Source organism: Triturus cristatus, chromosome 1_1 (genome assembly GCF_964204655.1).
Source record: "Triturus cristatus chromosome 1_1, aTriCri1.1, whole genome shotgun sequence".
NCBI lineage: Eukaryota > Metazoa > Chordata > Amphibia > Caudata > Salamandridae > Triturus > Triturus cristatus.
Window position 1 is genome coordinate 184,925,631 of NC_140579.1, and position 22,719 is coordinate 184,948,349.

Genomic DNA, 22,719 nt, shown 5'->3' on the forward strand with positions numbered 1-22,719 from the left:
CCTCTACCTATACACCTCTACCTCTCTACCTCTCTGTACATGTACACATATGCACATATATATATGCATATATATGTATTTATATATATATATACACATACACACATATATAAACATAAATATAATCTGCATAACTATATAAATATAAATGCATGCAAACATACATAAATGCATACATATGCATGGTGTGTACATGAAAGTTTGAAAAACTCTAATACAAGCAAAGCTAAAAAGCCACCTAATTACAAACAGAATTGCTTTAACTTAAACGAGGGCGAGACCTATTGCATTTTCAATGCTTGTTTACTTTGATTCCATCAAGAAGGCATTCAGATGTGTCACGCATTTTCCATAAATTCTGAATGGTAGCACTTTAGTTGCTCATTAGATAACTGTAGTAAAGCTACTGCTCACCAGGGAAGTCTGCTGCTGGTATTCAAAGTGCATGTTTCAGTCTGCATGTAACAATTTTTTAATGAAATGGAAGAGGATTTGAGAAGTCAAAATGTGCCCTAATCTTTCTTTCTGCAGCACTAATCATAATTTCTACGGCAAAATGAACCCCCTCATTTTGTTCCTTTGCAAAATAAATGTTTTAAGAGTTACTACTTTATTCCAATCAAGATGGCATCAGGTGTGCCATACGTTTGTCATAAGTAAGACGGTTAGTGCTCTAGTTGTTCTTTAAAACACTCTGGGACATTCTGTCATTGGGCTATAATTGGGCTACATTTCGGTGATATTTGTGCTACATTTGGGCTCTTTTGTCTCTGGTGGCCATCTTGGGAGACTTATTTGTTTTGAAGTTTCCTAATTTCCTCATTTACAACAGTCTCCTCAGTAGGAAATACTTTCAGGTTTTTTACTTTCATTCCATCAAGAAGGCATTCAGATGTGTCACACATTTGCCATAAAATTCGGAATGTTAGCACTCTAGTTGCTTATTAGATCACTGTAGTAAAGCTACTGCTCACCAGGGAAGTCTGCTGCTGGTATTGAAAGTGCATGTTTCAGTCTGCATGTCAGAATTTTTTTATGAAATAGAAGAGGATTTGAGAAGTCACTCAAAATGTGCCCTAATTTTCTTTTTTCCCACACTAATCATAATGTCTATGGCAAAATGAACCTCCTCATTGTGTTCCTTTGAAATTAAACTACTCACTCTCTATTACTCACTCGCTACTACTTTCTACTACTCACTCTCTACTACTCTCTACTACTCACTCTCTACTACTCACTCTACTACTCTCTATTACTCACTCTCTACTACACTCTACTCACTCTCTACTACTCACTCTCTACTACTCACTCTACTACTCACTCTACTACTCTCTATTACTCACTCTACTACTCTCTATTACTCACTCTACTCACTCTCTACTTCTCCACTACTCACTCTCTACTACTCACTCTACTACTCACTCTACTAATCACTCTACTAATCACTCTACTAATCACTCTACTAATCACTCTACTATTCACTCTCTACTACTCTCTACTACTCACGCTCTACTACTCTCTACTACTTACTCTCTACTACTCTCTACTACTCACTCTACTACTCATTCTCAACTACTCATTCTCTGCTACTCTCTCTGCTACTCTCTCTGCTACTCTCTCTCTGCTACTCAGTCTCCACTACTCACTCTCTACTACTCACTAATACTCACTCTCTACTACTCTCTACTACTCTCTACTACTCACTCTCTACTACTCTACTTCTCACTCTCTACTACTCTACTTCTCACTCTCTACTACTCACTCTACTACTCTCTCCTACTCACTCTCTGCTACTCTCTCTACTACTCTCTCTCTACTCTCTGCTCTATTACTCATCCTCTACTCTCTACCTCTCTCTAAGTCTCTCTCTACTACCCTCTACGTCTCTACCTCTCTCTACACGGACACATATGCACATATATGCATATGCATTTATATATATGTATGTGTATATATATACATAAATATATAAACATATATATAATCTGCATATCTATATAAATACAAATATAAATGCATGCATACATACATACATATATGCATGTTATGTACATGAAATTTTGAAAAACACTAATAAAAGCAAAGCTAAAAAGCCACCTAATTACAAACAGAATGGCTTTAACTTAAACAAGGGCGAGACCTATTGCATTTTCAATGCTTGTTTACTTTGGTTCCATCAAGAAGGCATTCAAATGTGACACATTTGCCATAAATTCTGAATGGTAGCACTCTAGTTCCTCATTAGATCACTGTAGTAAAGCTAAGGCTCACCAGGGAAGTCTGCTGCTGGTATTCAAAGTGCATGTTTCAGTCTGCATGTCAGAATTTTTTTATGAAATAGAAGAGGATTTGAGAAGTCAAAATGTGCCCTAATTTTTCTTTCTGCAGCACTAATCATAATTTCTATGGCAAAATGAACCCCCTCATTTTGTTCCTTTGCAAATTAAATGTTTTAAGTGTTACCACTTTATTCCAATCAAGATGGCTTCAGGTGTGCCATACTTTTGTCATAAGTAAGACTGTTAGCGCTCTAGTTGTTCTTTAAAACACTCTGGGATTTCTGTCATTGGGCTATACTTGGGCTACATCTCGGTGATATTTGTGCTACATTTGGGCTCTTTTGTCTCTGGTGGCCATCTTGGGAGATTTATTTGTTATGAAGTTTCCTAATTTCCTCATTTACTACAGACTCCTCACTAGGCATACTGTCAGTTTTTTACTTTAATTCAATGAAGAAGGCATTCAGATGTGTCACACATTTGCCATAAATTCAGAATGTTAGCACTCTAGTTGCTCATTAGATCACTGTAGTAAAGCTACTGCTCACCAGGGAAGTCTGCTGCTGGTATTGAAAGTGCATGTTTCAGTCTGCATGTCAGAATTCTTTATTGTATTCAATTCAATTCTATTGCATAATTAATAAAAAATATTACAATCCACACATTATTTAAAAACAATTCTAAAACTTACGTTCGTAAATTACTTGTTTCGTCTCTTTTAAAAAAAAAAAAAACATTTTTTAAACCATGTCACAAAGTCCCCGAAAGATTGTACTTTTAGTTTTTGAATTCCTAGTCGAACACGTTTTAAGATGTAATCACGTGGTAGAACATCCGGCCTTAATCGCTGTGTTCCTCTTTAATTATAACGTAGGGCTACTCATTTGCCCGGGAATAATTTTTTTGCTTCTGTCATAAATTTAAGTCCCCGACATGCAAGAATGGGAGAAGAACCACTCAACCAAGTTATTATCGCTTGCCGGCATGTTTTTATATTCAGATTGAGAAAAATAGCACGTAAGTATTTCCTTCCCAATGTCCATTAACGCTGGGCACACGCAAAACAGATGAATTAGAGTTTCGTTGTGGTATCCACATAGTCTACATTGGAGACTTTCATTCTGGTGTTTCCAAGACGGTCTTAGGTCTTTTGAATAGTGCAGACCCAGTCTATAGTCGATGAAGGTTTTTTTAAAATATTGTCTAAAGTGGGTGGCTAAGTAGGTCTGCTGTTTCTGATAAGAGTAGGAAGAAATTACGGTCCAAGCGTGACGTCGAGTAGCCAATATTGTTTTATCCTCTAGTAAAGATTTGCTTTTTGCCACTCTGTTGGCTATTTTACAGAAAGAAACGTGGTCAATTTCTTTGTTCCAAGTTTCTAGGAGATCTAGTTCGTACAAGCAGGAATTTAAGTAGGTTGCCCAAGAGTTTCCAATAGACTCTCTATCTTGGGTGCTTATCTCTTGCCAACAAACGTGGTCCATGGACTTGGGTTGGGCTAGGTGAAGTTTATGGCACCATTTTACAAACCTTGACATTGAACGTAGGTGTTGGTTTTGTAAACCAAATTCGAGATGGATTTGGGCCGCAGATGCTGATTTAGGCAGTTTGAACACAGATTTGTAGATTTTGTTCTGTAATTCATTTAAGATTTTGGCCTCGCCACCGAGCCAAGTTACTAGTCCATATGATAATGTAGGTTGAATTTGGGCAGACATTACCCTAAGGAGGTGCGTGTAATTGGGACCCCCCATTTTTTGTTGGAGCTGTCTATGTGCATAAATCAGTGTTTGGGACTTCGCTTTTATAGTCAGTGTTCTTTTTTTGAATTGCCTTTCCCAATCGTCACGCCTAGGTACCGGTAATAGTTCTGTTCTTCCAGTACTGACTTATCAGTCGTCCATGTAAATTTGATCTTCTTGTGCTCAACTAGTCGCAGTATTTTTGTTTTTTCCCTGCTTAATTCCAGTTTTTCTTGTTCTAAATAAGATTGAAGGTTGGTTATTAGGCGTTGTAAACCTATTGGGGTTTTACTTCGTAAAACAATATCGTTAGCAAATTGTAGAATTGGAATATAATCGTTCCCAAGTTTAGGTGCGTGGCTGTTTATTTGTCCTAGGTTGCTACCTAAGTCTGCCAAAAACAGGTTGAATAGGCATGGGGCCAGGACACAGCCTTGTTTTAAGCCATCCTGATTTTTGATGTTAAGCTCGGTCCCTGGCCTAATTTAACCCTTGCCCATGTATCGGTATATAGGCGGATTATTGCATTTAGTAGCATCCTGGGCATCCCCCAGTCTTTGAGCTTTTCCCATAATCTTGACCGGCTCACTCGATCGAAGGCTGCTCTTATATCTATAAAACACCTGTACAGTCGTTGGTTCTTTTTCTCTGCTCTCTCCATTAGCAGAGCCAATGTCGTCAGGTTTGTTGTTGTCCCCATCCCCGGTCTAAAGCCGATTTGGAAAATGGGAAGTAAGTTGTTATTATCTACCCATTCTTGAACCTGCTCTAAAAGACATGAGGCATACAGTTTTCCTTCTACATCTATAAGAGAGATCAGCCTATAGTTACCTGGGTTTCTTCTGTTGCCCTTTTTGTAGGTGGGGTGGATGATGTTTCCTTTCCACGATGTTGGCATACAGCCAAAGATAAAGATATGATTGAACAAAGCTGTTAGGTGGTTGGACCAGAAGTCCTTATTTAATTTAAATACGGCTGTCGATAGTCTGTTTGGACCAGGTGCACCCTCGGGTTTTAGTTTCTGTATCAGTTTTGTTACACTTTTGCTGGATGTCAGTACTGGCTGATCGCAATCCCGTTTTTTCTTATCCAGGTCGTTAAGCTTATTTAAACTTTCCTGGGAGCCCAATTGGTTACCTGAAACCGTTACGTTTATTGCCCGTATCAATATGCTAAACGAGGTAGTTTCCTTTGTTGCATAGAGGTTCCTTACATGGGCTTCCCAGCCATCGGCAGTGATGCCGGGGTCTTGAGACATCTCTTCACCTTTGTTCAAATTGTTAATAATCCCCCAGAAATCCCGAGAGGTTTGCTTTTTGCTGGCTGATAAAAGTTTTAGCCATATTGATTCTTTATATTTGGCCTTTGCCGCCCACAGCTTTTTACGATAATTCTTCCTCAAACTCCTTAACAGAGTATGGTTTGACTTAATTCCATGGTTTTTGGACGTCTGATCGTTCCGTTGCTCCCTAGATATTTTTTTTTTCCAGTCTTAATTCTTCGGTGAACCAAGGTTCCTTTAAGATTTGAGTTTTTTTGTGTGGCTAGGTGAGCAGAATGCTTTTGAATTAAAACCTCAACCAGGTTTTCCCAGTGTTTTACGTGGTCGCCGTCCTCTTGTTGTTCACATTCTGACATAAATTTGCTTGCTGTTGCCTGAATTTCTTCGGTTTTTCCCCCTCTCCATCTGATTTTTCGCAAGTTAAATTTCTCCGGTAAGTGAGACAGGGAGATTATCTTATTAAACCTGGTGACTGCTGTTTTCAACCTGATGATTTGGGGAAAGTGATCACTTTCTGTACGTTGGACTATGTCATAGTCTACAATACTATCTGTTATGCTCTTACTTATTATTGTAAAGTCTATGGTGGACTTGACTTTCCCACTCGTTTAAGTTGGTCCTGTTGTTGCGTTTCCCCTTTTTTCCCTTCTGAGGATTGTCAAGCCCTGAGTTTCTAGTTTATTCAAGAAAGTTGCTATGTATCCTGATCCGAGTTTCGTGGTCTGGTTGCGACTAGATGTCCCGTCTCTCGTTAGGTTAGAATTAAAATCCCCTGAAATTATCAGTGGACATTGCTCATTTGATTTCTGTAGGACTTTAATGAGTTTGGCTAGTGTTTCCATTTTTTCTTCCTTGGTTGACCGTTCGGGGTGAATATAGACGTTTATTATTAAAAATTGTTGTAACAACTTTCTGGTTATTTTTACTACTTGTACCCAGCTTAACCCCACGTCCAACATCTAGGTTTCCCAGTTGAAATTCTGAGATACGTGTGTCGATAGCCCGCCGCGTGGATGTCCAAACTTGGACAGCTTCTTTGCCAGAATGTGGTGTTCTGCGAAGCCTGGAATTGCGGGATGTGTCAGGTTCCAGGTCTCTTGGAGGAGGAGTATGTCATGTTTTTGTAAAAAGGATTGGGTCTCGTGGTCCTGACCCATACTACTAAAACCATGTGTGTTCCATGAGCACAAATTAATTATTTCCGAATAAGCGTTTTCGGTATGTTGGTTTTGTGTGTTTTTATTAAAAAATGGTGTTACGTCTGTTTTAGGAACTCTGTTGGTTTAGTGTCGAAGGGATCCACGACCAATCCTGGTCTAGACTAAGAGGTCCTTTATTGCGAGGCTGGCTTGGGTAAGTGTGCGTTGTTCCGGGGGTTTTCTCCTGGGTTGTAGGGCGGACACCACGGAGACATGATTTGTACTTACGGCCAATTAATTCATTCCCTTTTGGTGAAAAAGTGCCTTTGGTTAGGGGATATGGATATCTGGGGCGTCTATGTTGGATCAAAGTTATTCCCCAGTGCTCGAATGATCCTTTATTGGCAAAGATTTTAGCTGCTGTGTCCTTTGAGGCCCAGGTGGTGACTGAGTCTTCTATGACTGGAGAGTGTTTGTTTTGCCGAAATTCCACTGCCACCAAGTCTTGAGAAACTATTCCCCTTAGCTCTGGAATTGTATTGATTAATTTTATTATGTTCCCTCTGTTGAGTGTATCATGCCTGCCTCTTGTTATGTATTCTGGTATAAATGATAAAATTGGTTCCATGTCTTCCTTGCAGTTTGTTTGGCTTTCTCGGGAATCCGACTTAAGAGGTTCGCCTTTGCTTGTTGTCCTAGTTGGAGCCTGTCCCAAACTTCCCACCTTTTTCTTGTCCCTGGAGAAAGCCTGTTCTCCATTTGTGTTTTGAATGTTTTTAACTTGATCTTGGTTTTTGCTATGTATTGTACATTGGCGTTCGGGTTCAATTTTTATGATCTTAATTGGGGTCTTGTCCCTAGTGAGTCCCCACGCTCCTGTTTGATTTGTCTTGGTTTCCACTTGCGCTCGGGTAGTCCTTTGAACCGAACAATGCCTAGTGGTACTCTTCTTCGTAATCTTCAATGGGGTCAGGTCAAGCTCTTTATTAACAAGCCTAGTTTTGTGTCTTGAATGCTTGGAGTTTTTATCGTGTAGTCCGCCACCCCTTTTTTGTGTTGTCTCTATGCACCGGTGCTTTAGAGGCGGACTGGCCTCGGTGGAAGTAGTTGAGTCAATTGAGAGTGAGTGATGGTTTACGAAGTGCTTATTTCGTACGTCCTCAACTAGTGTGGCCGTGGTCATTCCTTGTTTACCAGACCTTTCTGTAATAATTCTGGATGTTGATAGTGACAAACCCTGGTTTAAACTCTCGGTTGGTGTTAAGTCTGGTCCGTGAGGTGACTCAAGTGACGTCGATTTCTTGTTCGGAAGTCTTAACCGTTCCAGCTCTGGGTCCTCCGTTCTGTTAATCAAAGTGTTCGGAGGATTGTGTAACTTTACTGGTTCTGTTCTTGAGTTGTTTCTGAATATCGGAAAGAGGAGGTCTGAGGCAGTTGGTTGATTACCTTTTGCTTATGACCTTCCCTTCCTAACTCGTTTCCTTTGCCTTTTTGTCAGTTTGACTTGGGGTTGAGGGTGGAGAATGAGCAGGGGTTTAATTGGGTGAAGATCAAGAATGTCAGATTCCTTTGACTGGTTCTCTGTACAGACTGTTTGGTTGAGTAACCTGTCCTCCCCTTTACTGAACTTTATGCTTTGAGTACTTGAGACGATACTTTTTTCTTTTCTAGGATTGTTTTTTTTATTGACTGGTAGGTCTTGGTTGGTTTTGCAATTGTTTGTTGATTTTACTACTCCTAGTATTTCTTTTAGGATTTCTGGGAGAGATGCTAGTTTCTCAATGATACTCCCACATTCACAATTGGTTGGTGAAGGGTCAGTGTTTCCTTTATTGGATAAAAATGTATTTGGAGTATTGTTTGGGGGGCCCTCCACCCTTGGTCTACTTACCAATGTAGATATTATTGTGTCGGTCTTGGAGCTAATGAGTGCAATATGCTCTGCGATTACGTTTATGAGGTCAATTTGGACCTCCATTTTGTCAGACTGGTAATTGAGTGCGTTTATAGCCTGGTCAAGTGTACTTATTAGTGCATTCCCCCAGTGTACATTGGGCTCTTGGCTACCTGTACGCCCGTCCTGTTTGGCTGTAGGTGAGATCTTGCTTCCTGATGAGATGTAAATAGGCAGCTGCGTGTTTTCTTTACTTGTTGTTCCTCCATAACTAATGCTGTCTTCTATCCAGATTCTTTGGTTATCAGGGTTTTCCGCCAAATTGAATTGTGTGGAGGCAACGGGGCCCAATGTAGGCTCCTTGAAGGGTGGGTCCTGTGGTAGAGTAGACCCTACCGCCGGTGTTTTTAATATACTTGTTCTTATTGTTTTTTGTCGATTTGAACCGTTTAATACATGGGGGGACTGTAACCGGACGTCCTCCCCTCCTGTCCTCTGTTTTAGTGATTCGTTGATTTCTCCCTGGAGTAGCTCTTTTGACAAGTCTCCATTATTTCTGTGGCCATTTGAGTTCGTTTTTTCCAGACTATTAAAGATGTTCTCTAGAGATTCATTTCCTATACTTGCCCAAAAAAAAAAAAAAAAAAAATCGGTGATAGTTGTTGGTCGCTCGTCATATCTCTTTTGCTTGATTGGGAGTTAAGTTGAGTCTGGTCCTTTTGCCGCAAAGGTGTCGACTTGGTTTCAGGCACTGGTTGGTTTAGTTTGTGGACCTGGGCCTGCACAGTTACCAGGAGATATCCTGGAGGTTGATTACCCAAGTGTTCGGAGGGTAAAAGTGGGAGAGCTCGTACTATTTCGTTAGGTGTTAGGTCGGTTGACCGGTTGCCCGGAAGAAGGCTTGCCAAAGGTTTAGAAGGCTTAGGCTTGTCTGGCTGGATGGGGCTCGGTAGGTTTTGTGCCTCCTTTGTTGTCGTAAAGAGTGCGGAAACTTGGTCTTTTAGAAAGAAGAATTTGTTGATCTTATGCTGATTTCCTGGGTTGTGACCAGTTTTGACAGGTGTCGCAACAGATCCAGCCGTCAATGTCCTAAAGACAGCTGGCCCTCCCGTTTGTACTGTTACTAGAGTGTGGTTTTCGTGGGGGGTTGTGTCAGAGTTTGGTTTAGGTTTTTTTGCCTTTTTAACCCGTGAAGCTTTACTCGGTGGCTCTTGCCTGTTTGTTCCTGATCTCATTTCCTTGTTGCCCCCCTTTTGGCGACTCTAAATTTAGTGCCGGCTACTGGCACTCGGAAACGCCTACACTCTCCTAGGCACTGCACTCGCCAATTTACTGCAGTGCAAGGTCGGTGGGTCAACAACAACAACTCAGCAGTGGAGTCGTAAGAGGCTGTAAGAGGGAGGAACCTGCTCAATCGGTCACTCGCACGGCGTCTGACTTCAGGCCTCCGGCGAACCACAAAACCTGGCCTGGACTAGAGCCACTCAGTCATTTCGAATGAGGTGAGAGCCTCCTGAAAGTTTTCAGCTATATCGTGCCCGACAGCTTCTGCTAACCCTGGGATCTGGATGATAGAAAGGCAAGGTAGGGCAGGGTGCAGTGATTGCAGTTGTTTTCAGAGCTAGAAGTGAACTCCACCTCTCTCCGCTCACCTCTGTTGTCTTCTGCTCTCCCCAATGCACGCCTCCGCTGATACCACTGGTGCTGCTGCTACTGGTGGCGGTGCCAGAGGGCGCAGAAGATCAGGGCAAGGCTCTGGTTCCGGATCCAGCTCTTGTGGCTCTCTTGGATCTCTTGCCACGGGGGGAACCGCAGCTCCCTCCCCCGCCGCTGCAGGTTCCTGCCACCGCTGGAGTTACTCGAACAGGAAAGCTCCTGCTCCCGCTTCCCGCTGCCGTCACCGGGATCTCACCCTGTCAGGAGAGTCCAAGTCCGAGGCTGACTCGGCTAGGGCGGCCGGCACCGCTGGAGTGGAATCGCGGGAAGCCTGCGGATAAGCGGAAAGCCCTGGCCCAAGCGGCACTCGGTGGATCCCTGACGAGCAACGGCTGGGCGGCGAGGCTGCGAGCAGAAGGGAGTTGGAAGCTGGAAGCTGGAAGCGGCTGAAAACGGCTACGGGGAGCGGCTCCCGCTCGGTCGCTTGCACTGCTCAGCACAGCACAGGACTGAGAGACTTGTTCATTGATTTAGTGAAGGGTGTTAATATGCAATCCTCTGAGAAACTGTGGTTATATAATGTATTCCATGCACCAGGCAGCCAGAAATACCGCAGGTAGGCAAGAAACCAAGGAAAACCCCTGGGACTCAGCCTCAGCCACGCACAGCTCCACCGTGTCCCCCACCATGGCAAGCCCCGCCAGCAAAGCAACCGGGACCGGGGCAGGGGCCGAGGCTAGACTCAGCAGGGGACGGGGCCAACCCCAACAGCGGCGCCCTCAGCGTTCTCGGCGGCGGCGTTACTCGTCCTCCGACTCCTGCTCCCGCTCTACTCTCAGCTGATCAGCGAAAAGGCTTCTTTAATGAAATAGAAGAGGATTTGAGAAGTCTCTCAAAACGTGCCCTAATTTTTCTTTCTGCAGCACTAATCATAAATTCAATGGCAAAATGAACCCCCTCATTTTGTTCCTTTTTAAATTAAATGTTGTAAGAGTTACCACTTTATTCCAATCAAGATGGCTTCAGGTGTGCCATACGTTTATCATAAGTAGGAGTGTTAGCGCTCTAGTTGTTCTTTGGAACACTCTGGGAAGCTGCAGTAGAACACAAAGGAATCAACTGACAGTCTCTGCCCTTGTTGGATGTACATGTTTTACTGAGAATGTCAGACTTCATTCTCACATGACTGAGAAAGATAATGTGAATTTACAGAAAATATGCTCTCAGTTTAGCTTATAGATCACCTTCCAAACCTCTGTGGGAAAAGCATGTGAAAATAGTGATTCATGATATCCTAGCAGAAGGCTTTTTCACATGGTAAAATCACCTTAGAACATACCACAATTCCTAAAATGAGTATGGTACCATCAACAAATGATTTATAATGTAACTAAAGTCTTAAAACCTTCTATTAACTGCAATGCTTTTTAATGAGGTGCTATCATGTATATTGGTCCCAAGATGGCTGCCAACACTTCTTGGATGAAGTGCTGACAGCCAATCAGATCTCACGATGAGATGTGTGGTTAGGCTCCGCCCAGATATATATGTGATTTTACTTTTGATTTTCTCAGGAACTACTGAACGGATTGACACCAGACCTGCAAAAGGCACATCCCTGAGCTGAGGACTACCTCTCTGCCAAATTTCAAGTAATTCTGTTCAGCCGTTCGGGCTGTACCTTGGACCTTGTACCTGGATATCCCAGCCTTCTGCTGGGATATCATGATTGAGAAAAAAAATATTTTCTCATGCTTTTCCCACAGAGGTTTGGAAGGTGATCTATAAGCTAAACTGAGAGCTTATTTTCTGTAAATTCACATTATCTTTCTCAGTCATGTGAGAATGAAGTCTGACATTCTCAGTAAAACATGTACATCCAACAAGGGCAGAGACTGTCAGTTGATTCCTTTGTGTTCTACTGCAGCTTCCCAGAGTGTTCCAAAGAACAACTAGAGCGCTAACAGTCCTACTTATGATAAACGTATGGCACACCTGAAGCCATCTTGCTTGGATTAAAGTGGTAACTCTTAAAACATTTAATTTAAAAAGGAACAAAATGAAGGGGTTCATTTTTCCATAAAAAGTATGATTAGTGCTGCAGAAAGAAAAATTAGGGCACATTTTGAGTGACTTCTCAAATCCGCTTCTATTTCATTAAAAAATTCTGACATGCAGAATGAAACATGCACTTTCAATACCAGCAGCAGTTTTCCCTGGTGAGCAGTAGCTTTACTACAGTGATCTAATGAGCAAAAAGAGCGCTAACATTCTGAATTTATGGCAAATGTGTGACACATCTGAATGCCTTCTTGATGGAATCAAAGTAAAAAACTGAAAGTATTTCCTACTGAGGAGACTGCAGTAAATGAGGAAATTAGGAAACTTCATAACAAATAAGTCTCCCAAGATGGCCACCAGAGACAAAGAGCCCAAATGTAGCCCAAATATCACCCAGATGTAGCCCAAGTATAGCCCAATGACAGAATGGCCCAGAGTGTTCTTAAAAACAACTAGAGCGCTTACTGTCTTCATTATGACAAAAGTATGGCACACCTGAAGCCATCTTGATTGGAATAAACTGGTAACACTTAAAACATTTAATTTAAAAAAGGAACACAATGAGGGGGTTCATTTTGCCATAGAAATTATGTTTAATGCTGAAGAAAGAAAATGAGGGCACATTTTGAGTGACTTCTCAAATCCTCTTCTATTTCATTAAAATATTCTGACATGCAGACTGAAACATGCACTTTTAATATCAGGAGCAGACTTCCATGGTGAACAGTAGTTTTACTACAGTGATCTAATGAGCAACTAGAGTGCTTACATTCAAAATTTGTGGCAAATGTGTGACATATCTGAATACCTTCATGATGTAATCAAAGTAAAAAACTGAAAGCATTTCCTACCGAGGAGACTGCAGTACATGAGGAAATTAGGAAACTTCATAACAAATAAATCTCCCAAGATGGCCACCGGAGACAAAAGAGCCCAAATGTAGCCCAAAATCACCCAGATGTAGCCCAAATATAGCCCAATGACAGAAGTGTGCAAAACACTTATTATTTTGTGTTTTTGCAGTGTTATATAGTGCAGACTTGTCAGGTATTGGAGTGCTTTACATGAGCATTGGTTACATCACACAATAACAAATTCATTTTGGTTGTAGACATGGGGAGACTAAGTGATTTGACCAGAATCACAGAATGTCGAGCTGAAGCAGAAACTCCAACCTGGTTCCCCAGTTGCAAAGTCTGCAGTTCTGGAAGTAACACCACATCCTCTCCCCTAAGTGCAACATTTAATCAAGTGGTCAACTGGATAAAAAAACAAAGATAACAAATAATTTAAAAGTGCTTTGTCGCTATTTGAAAACTCTGAAAATATGTCCTTATTTTAGTCTTTTAGAGCACTAACCATAATTTCGATGCCAATAAGACCCTCTCATATATGTAATTTCTAAAGGAAATGCTCTAGGTATTACAGTTTTGATTACATCAAGATGACATCAGGCGTTCCACACTTTTGTAATAAATATAGAATGTTAGCAATCTAGTTGTTCATTAGGATACTGTTGAGAGGCAGAGGCCAGGGGCACGGACTCTGAAAATTGAAGGCAGGGTGCAAAGGCAACAATTTCCACACTGAGCAGGCAGAAAGGGCCGTGGCAGCACAACAGATTATGGAGGGCAGTGGAAAGGGGGGCAGGGGCAACAAACCAACAATACAGGACTTGCAAGAGAGGCTGTGGCAATGTAATAGACCATTGTGGGCAGAAGGAAGAGGCAATGGTAGTACAACCATACATGCCAACAGACCCGATTCAGCCAGGAAACGTCCAATGTTTTTAAGCTCAAATGGGCTTTATTTGATCTGTCTCCTGTCTACAATCTCCTCTTTTTCAATGTAACTCAAAGGGGAAAATCAATACCCCAGTTTTTTTTCAAAATCTCCCTCTTACCAAGTTCAAAATGTTCGCAAGTATGGTACATTGGATCATGGAAGGAAATGGGGTAGGGACATGGACTTGGATAACAGAGGACAGGAGGGACATGGAGAGGTGCACCAAACTGACCCTGCAGGGAAGGCATCAGGGTTTGCAGCAGCACAATACACCACACAGGGCATGCGGGACGGGAGTGCAGCACAACAGTCCATAGAAAGCAAGAGGGAGGGGACAGGACCATGCACATGGACAACAGAGAACAGAGGGGCAAGAGGCAATGGTAGCTAGCTGACCATAATGGACAGACAGGAGAGAAAGCTGCAGCATAACAGACCATAAAGGGCAGGAAGGACGGATCAGGGGCATTACAATGGAACAGACAAGTCAGGAGGGAGGGAGTAGGGGTCTGCACATGTAAACAGAGGGCTGAGGGCAAGGGGGCAGGGCAGGAGCAGCAAGATAGCCATGGAGGTCAGGCAGGATGGGCACTAGAAGCAAGACACACCATGAATAGCAACAGCGAGACTGTGATGGCATACACACAGACCATGGAGGGAAGGTGGGAGGGGGTCAGGGGCAGCTAACTGACCACACAGGGAAAGTGGGAGGGGCCATGGCAGCACAGAAGACCATGCATGGCAAGTGGGAGGGTTAGTGGCAGCACAATGTCTATGATGGGCAAGAAGGAGGGTGCAGGGGCATGCACAAAGGACAATGGAGGATAGAAGGGAGGGTCAGGACCTGTGCACAGACAAAACATTTCAGGGGAAGGGGCCTCACAACAGACTGCACGGGGCAGGCAGGAGGAGCAGTTGCAGCACAACAGACCAGGGAGGGAAGAAGGGTGTGGTAGTACAATGGACCATGTAGGACAGGAGGAAGAGGATAGGGGCATGGCATGTGGACAGGCAGGGTGGAGGTGGCAGGGACAGGTTACAGTCATCTGACAATGCTAGGCAGGTGGGAGGGGAGTGGCAGCTCAACAGAACACTCAGAGTAGATAGGAGTGGCAGGTCCATGGAACATGGTGGGCAAAAAGGATGGAGCAGGGGCATGCACAAAGACATCGGAGGGCAGGGGGAAGGAGAATAGGAGCATCAAGCTAAGCACAGAGTTTAAGCAGGAGGTCAATGATGGGGCATAGAATTGGGCAATGGAGGGCAGGAGGAGTGGACTGGTACATCATACTAAATTGAGGGCAGTGGCAGCACATCAGACCATGCATGGCAGGAGGGAGGTGGCTAGTCCATGGATTCACACAACAGAGGATAGGGAGGAGGGGGATGGGGCAGCAAGCTAACTGTTCAGAGAAGGCAGGTATTAGGAGCTTTATTGTTTCTAAAACGTGTGTCTGTGCGAACTACTTAAAATATGAACAAGTATGCAGCATAATCTCACTTTTATTCAGGAAGAAGAGGACGTTTGTGACTGTGACTCCGGGCTCACTTGGCAGAAACACCCCCTGACCCTCCACCCCCTATTGCAAAATGTAATGCCCGTGAAAAGGGTAGGTGAACACAGTGTTATATAGAACATAGTCCTGAGAGCACGATTGAAAATGAAAACTAGATATAGTGTATGGTATAAACTATGCACCAAAAAGTGTGATATAAGATGAACCGGGCGTGAAATATAATATGCAATACATTGTGCGCAATGACAGATTCTTTGGAGAGCACGAGATAGCACAGGCACTAGCGCGTGCTATGCGATATGCGCCTTGGAGTGTATATGTGCTGGGGAGTGTAACGTTGCATATGCACTGTGACAAAGATATGGATCCCAGATTGTAATATGTATGGCATAGCACTGTGCGTTATAACATAGGCATCGAGGAAGGCACGTTAGATGGGGCAATATAACCCGTGCGAAGAAAAGTGTGGCATGACATATTCACGGGGTGGTGTTACAGTGCACATGGGCTAGAGAGTGTCATAGCATATGCACTAGCTAGTGGAATACAACACAGAGGTGTGTGGCACTCAGCTGGCAATGGTGGGTGTAACACTGCATTGGGCTCTGCCAGGAGTGCGCTGTGACTCTCAAGTGATGTTCGTCCCCTTTCCAGAGAGTAAAATAAAAAGTATTACACATCTGGCAGTGGATGTGTGTTTTATTAACCGTGAGGGGGGTTTCTTGCATTGTTTTGGTCGAATTTATGTCGAATCCCCTTTGAATAGCTTGGTGTGCATGTGTATTAAATGTGCCCGTCAATAGCTACCCATGTTTGTATAAATAAACAACAAGGGTGTCTACCGGTATTAGGCACGGTAGGGCATCAGACATGTCAGAGCTTCACTAGTGGTGTAAATACATTCCACATGGATTCATTGTATGCATAGTCGCCTTTTAATGAATATCACGCAAATCGTCATGGTGATAGGTACGTACGGTTTGTCCAGCATGTCCTAGGTGTGTCTATAAATATATATTTTTTAAAAATAATAAAAAACAGTGGCCGGCCCTGGGGATTGGGGTCAAAAAAATATAATTAGGAGACACGCCCTGGGGGATGGGGTCGTCAGGGCCAATAAGTTAGAATAAGAAGGGGAACCACACAGCCCCCCTTCATAAAAAATTAAAATTAATAAAAGACTGGCATCGTGCCAGAGGCCACGCTCCCTCCTTGCAGCACTCTGCAAACGCGCCCCCTGGCGAGTTGTAAGTTGGGGAATTAATTCCTCTTCAATACTGAGGGTCCCTGAGGGCCAACTAGCCCAACAGGCATCTCCAGTATGCGCCAGGGAGCTGCGCTGCTGACAGGTGTTCTGAGGCCAAGCCCCTTTTTACACCTCTCTGCAACGCAGCTCTGTGGCGCTTACTGGAGGTACCTAGTGGTCTAGTTTGACCCTAGGGACCCTTAGGATTCAAGGGGACTTAATCTCTCAACTTAGAACAGCCACAGGGCGCGTTTATACAGTGGTGAAGGGAGGGGACGGGGCCTGAGGTGATGTGTGCAAACACGCACTATGGCACGTTTTAAATTGGGGATATAATTTCCCTTCAATACTGAGGGCCCCTGGGGGCTAACTAGCCCACCAAGTGCTTCCAGTAAGCGTCACTGAGCTGCATTGCAGAGAGGTGGTCCAGGCCGTGCCACTTTTTACACCTCTCTGCAACGCAGCTCTGTGGCACTTACTGGAGGTACCTAGTGGGCTAGTTGGACCCTAGGGACCCTCAGGATTCAAATTAACTTAATCTCCCAACTAAAAACGGACACAGGGCGTGTTTACACAGTGGTGAAGGGAGGGGACGGGGCCTGAGTTAACATGTGCAAAAACGCCCTGTGGCCTGTTTTAAGCGGTAGTTTTAATCCCCCTGTCCTATTATATACTAGGGGCTTACAGAGGAGGTCATGCTAATCACAGGGGGACCCCAACGCATAATGTTCCCTAGTGTATGTAGGTATTTTCACTGTATTCTAAGTGTCTTTTAACATTGCAATGGCTCTAGGACTGGTTAGTCAGACTCAGTTACCACCAGTATCCGTCTGAAAAAGTTGAGGGTACAGGACGATTTTGCAACAAGGCTTCTTTCTGCTCTTCTTTTTGTTCTTGCTGCACGTTATCCTTCTTCCTGCACTTTTCTTCGTCTTTGAGGACTTCTGTTGCTTCTTTCTGCATTTCTTTTTTTTCTTTCTGTGCATTTTTTCTTCTTTCTTCACATGTCCTATCTCTGTAGGCATAGTTAGAAATTAGCATTTAAAAAACCTTTGAAATTCACAGAAAAAACCATAGGTTTCAGGCACGTTATAGTTAGGAATTAGCATTTAAAAAACCTCAGAAATTCACTGAAAAAACCATAGGTTTCAGGGGTGTTATAGTTAGCTGGACTTTTCACTTGTACAAAACCATTGAAATTCCCCCATTATAGTTAGTTCAGCTAACTATAACTCGCGCGCCCGCAATGCACTGCTGATGACGTCACATATTACATCACTCATGACATGGTCAGTGACATCACTGATGACATCACTGATGACATCATCCTTGTGATAGTATGGCAGACCTCCTCTCACCCTAATAAAACCTTTGATACACACATTCAAAAATAGAGACTGAAATTTTAAAAACAATGGACATACCAATACCAGTTACAACAACCTCTTCAGTAATTCTAAGATCCACATACACATCTACTCATTCACCAACAGTCCTATACAGTCAGTCATACTTGTACTCACTCATCATATGTACTCATACACCTATACATCCTGTTACACAATGCCACTCATCCATAGAGTTACTCACACACATAGTCACTCATGCTAATAAAGAATCAAACATACATTTACTTGCATATACAGTTATACACACACCACCACACTTACTTCTACGGAAACTTACACATACTTAGTCTTTTAAACAATCACTTATAGAAACACATACTTATTCATACAGGAACTCTTTCAATCTCTCACTCTCACATATACTCACTTATATACACCAATAGTCACATATACTAGTTTAAAACATATGTAGTTACTCATAAAGACACTATTGAGACAGTCATTCACTCACTAACACACCCATCCACACACTCATCCACCCATACAGTCCTGCACACATGCTGTCTTCAACACATACAAACAGTGAGTCACTCATTCATGCACCACGTAATACCCCCACCGAACCATGCAGACACTCAGACTGATACTCAAAAAAACAACTAATAACCTATATAGACACCCATGTAGCTACTCACCAACCCATGCAGCCACTTATACACAAAGTGAGAGACTGATACAGATGTACATTTTTAAACATTACTCACTAAGCCATGAATTCACTATGATACACTTAATCAGTCAGTTACACAATCAATTTTTCAAAAACAAATCATCCATTTAGACACTTGTATACCCATTTATTCTTCCATCGACCTTGAGATATACCTATATAAAACATATTTAATTTTCAGAAAAACACACATTAACTGGATGATGTCATCAGTGATGTCATCAGTGATGTCATCAGTGAGGTCACTGACCATGTCATGAGTGATGTAATATGTGACGTCATCAGCAGTGCATTGCGGGCGCGCGAGTTATAGTTAGCTGAACTAACTATAACGGGGGAATTTCAATGGTTTTGTACGAGTGAAAAGTCCAGCTAACTATAACACCCCTGAAACCTATGTTTTTTTCAGTGAATATATATATATATATTCACTGAAAAAACATAGGTTTCAGGCATGTTATAGTTAGGAATTAGCATTTAAAAAACCTTAGAAATTCACTGACAAAACCATAGGTTTCAGGGGCGTTCTAGTTAGCTGGACTTTTCACTCGTACAAAACCATTGAAATTCCCCCGTTATAGTTAGTTCAGCTAACTATAACTCTCGCGCCCGCAATGCACTGCTGATGACATCACATATTACATCACTCATGACATGGTCAGTGACATCACTCATGACATCACTGATGACATCTCAAATGACATCACTGATGACATCATCCAGTGAATGTGTGTTTTTCTGAAAATTACATATGTTTTATATATGTATATCTCAAGGTCGATGGAAGAATAAATGGGTATATAAGTGTTTAAATGGATGATTTGTTTTTTAAAAATTGATTGTATAACTGATTAAGGGTATCTTAGTGAATACATGGCTTAGTGAGTAATGTTTAAATATGTAAATATCTGTATCAGTCTCTCACTTTGTGTATAAGTGGCTGCATGGGTAGGTGAGTAGCTACATGAGTGTCTATATAGGTTATTAGTTGGTTTTTGGAGTATCAGTATGAGTGTCTGTATGGTTCGGTGGGGGTATTACGTAGTGCATAGGTGCATGAATGAGTGACTCACTGTTTGCATGTGTTGAAGACAGCATGTGTGCAGGACTGTATGGGTGGATGAGTGTGTGTATGGGTGTGTTAGTGAGTGAATGACTGTCTCAATAGTGTCTTTATGAGTAACTACATATGTGTTAAACTAGTATATGTGACTATTGGTGTATATAAGTGAGTATATGTGAGAGTGAGAGATTGAAAGATTTCCTGTATGAATAAGTATGTGTTTCTATAAGTGATTGTTTAAAAGACTAAGTATGTGTAAGTTTCTGTAGAAGTAAGTGTGGTGGTGTGTGTATAACTGTATATGCAAGTAAATGTATGTTTGATTCTTTATTAGCATGAGTGACTGTGTGTGAGTAACTATGGATGAGTGGCATTGTGTAACAGGATGTATAGGTGTATGAGTACATATGGGGGACATTTCTCTTGGGCTCTCAAACCTGTGGATTTATTTGGCACACACAGCGGATTTTACACGGGGCACCCACGCTGTGTGTCTCCCCCGCCGCCACTCACCTCAGTTGGCCGCAGTTGGGGGAGACTACAGCTCCCGTCATCCTCTGCTCCTGGCTTCCGCCTCCATCCCGGTCACCAGCGCGCCCGGAGGCGCTACATAAACGAACGGCTCCCTCGGTGGAGCGGGGGACATTTCTCTTGGGCTCTCAAACCTGTGGATTTATTTGGCACACTCAGCGGATTTTACACGGGGCACCCACGCTGTGTGTCTCCCCCGCCGCCACTCACCTCCGTTGGCCGCAGTTGGGGGAGACTACAGCTCCCGTAATCCTCTGCTCCTGGCTTCCGCCTCCATCCCGGTCACCAGCGCGCCCGGAGGCGCTACATAAACGAACGGCTCCCTCGGTGGAGCGGGGGACATTTCTCTTGGGCTCTCAAACCTGTGGATTTATTTGGCACACACAGCGGATTTTACACGGGGCACCCACGCTGTGTGTCTCCCCCGCCGCCACTCACCTCCGTTGGCCGCAGTTGGGGGAGACTACAGCTCCCGTCATCCTCTGCTCCTGGCTTCCGCCTCCATCCCGGACACCAGCGCGCCCGGAGGCGCTACATAAACGAACGGCTCCCTCCGCGTCGCGGGACGCACGCGGGCGGCGCCGGGCTGAGGGCGGGCCGTCCGAGGCCGAAGGAGGCTGGGCTGGGTCACCCCCCTGAAATTTTGTTTGTTGTTATCAGCTAGCCCATAATTCCCTCCTGTCCTCAGTTGTCTTAGGTCATCGCCAGGGGTTCTGTTGTCACATCTGGGCTGGTTGTGCCTTAGCAATGTCAACCCGCTCTGGCAAAAGCCTGAGGAGGGGCGGGGGGGGCATGGCTGGCACTATGGATCAGTTTATTACCCGTGTGGCCAATGTAATCGACAAAGAAATCGCCATGGCTGAGCGGCGGTTATCTCGTGGTCCATCTGGTGATAGACGATCATCGTTGGGCTCCATAGCCTTGATACCCTCCCCAGAGCGTGTATTAGACCCACTTGTCCCTGTCCCTTCTCCCCTAGACCACCCTCGGGTAGCCGCCCTAAGAGCTAACATAGATGGGCTTGAAATTTTGTCGGCCACGGCTCTCCATGCTGAAAACAATGTGGTCCCAGACTCATTGGTTAGCAAGTCAGTCATCCCCTTGTTGCCCCTGGCTAATCCCTCTATTCACCCAATGTTGCCCCCTCCATCGGCCCTCGTGGTGCAGGCGGAAATTCACCCAGCCCCCACTAAAAGGAAAAGACTGCCCACCCCACGGAAAGGTAGACTGACTAAAAATCCCAAGAGAACCAGGTGGGCTGGTGCCAGGGTGGGTGGCTCTCATAAGGTAGTAGGGCGGGATTCCAGCTCGCTACAGGGAGAGAAGGGGGAGGGTACATCTGGAGGGACTGAGGCTAGTGTCTGTAAAGAACAGACTGGTGGCCCTGCAGTGCCTCTATCCCCAGATTCTCTCCTACTTGTAAACATGGAGAAAATGATGAAAGCCCTAATCCTTCCGGTGTTAGACAAAATCAGGGGGCTATCAGAGCGGGTGGACAAAATGGAGCAGGCAACCCTAGACAACTTTTTTTCTCTAAAATCATTTATTAAATTGCAGCTAAAAATTAGGGAGGATGGATCAGGGGGAGGACCTGACAGTAGGGAGACCCCCATAGCTCAGCAAGGTACAGCTATTATAGCAGGCACTTTACCAGTTGTATCTGAAGCGATTGACCGCAACTTGCACCCTACTGTGATGGCTGCAGGGATAGCCAGGAATCCTGGGCAGCTAGTAATCGAGCCTGCAGAGAAATTAAAGTCCTCTAAGGCCGCTAATAACACCCCAGTTAAAAAGACGGCACATTCTACAGCCTCGGGAAACCCTGGTAAAGCAAATCCTACTACCACAGCCGCCACTCCAGTAGCCTCTAGTGCACCCGAGATTCTAATACCTAAACCAGCTGAATCTGCAATGGCCCATGTGCAGCAGACAGGTGAGGGCTTTAAGCGTGGGAGGGATCTCAACGTTAATCTCCCCCCTGACTGCCAGCCCTTTGTAGCTGTGCTGACTGGGGTGCCTGTGCTTAGCCCGGAAGCGTGAGTCATATGTTGAATTGTATAATAAGACCCTATTTTGGCTTAAAGAGAATAGACCCTTGCCTGAATTATGGGAGGGCCGGATTATCCACTTAAGGAGAGTTGGCTGGATTGGTACTAGGCCAAAAAATATAAGTGGGGACTGCATCATAGTAAATTGAGGATCCAAGGGTTGCTAGCTATGTATGCAGAGGACCCAAGAGGGAGCATGGCCTAGCAGGTAGCGGGGGACCAATTGGCATTTGCGACCTTAGTTATTTTAATCCCCCAAATTCGCCAGTGAGGCCTGCCGGAACACCTATGTGGGAGGATCGGGATGGTAGACAGACTCGTGGAAGCCTCTCCCAATTTAACCTATTTAGTAATACTCCATGCCAGCCGCATGGTCGGTTTTGGCAAGGCTATTGAC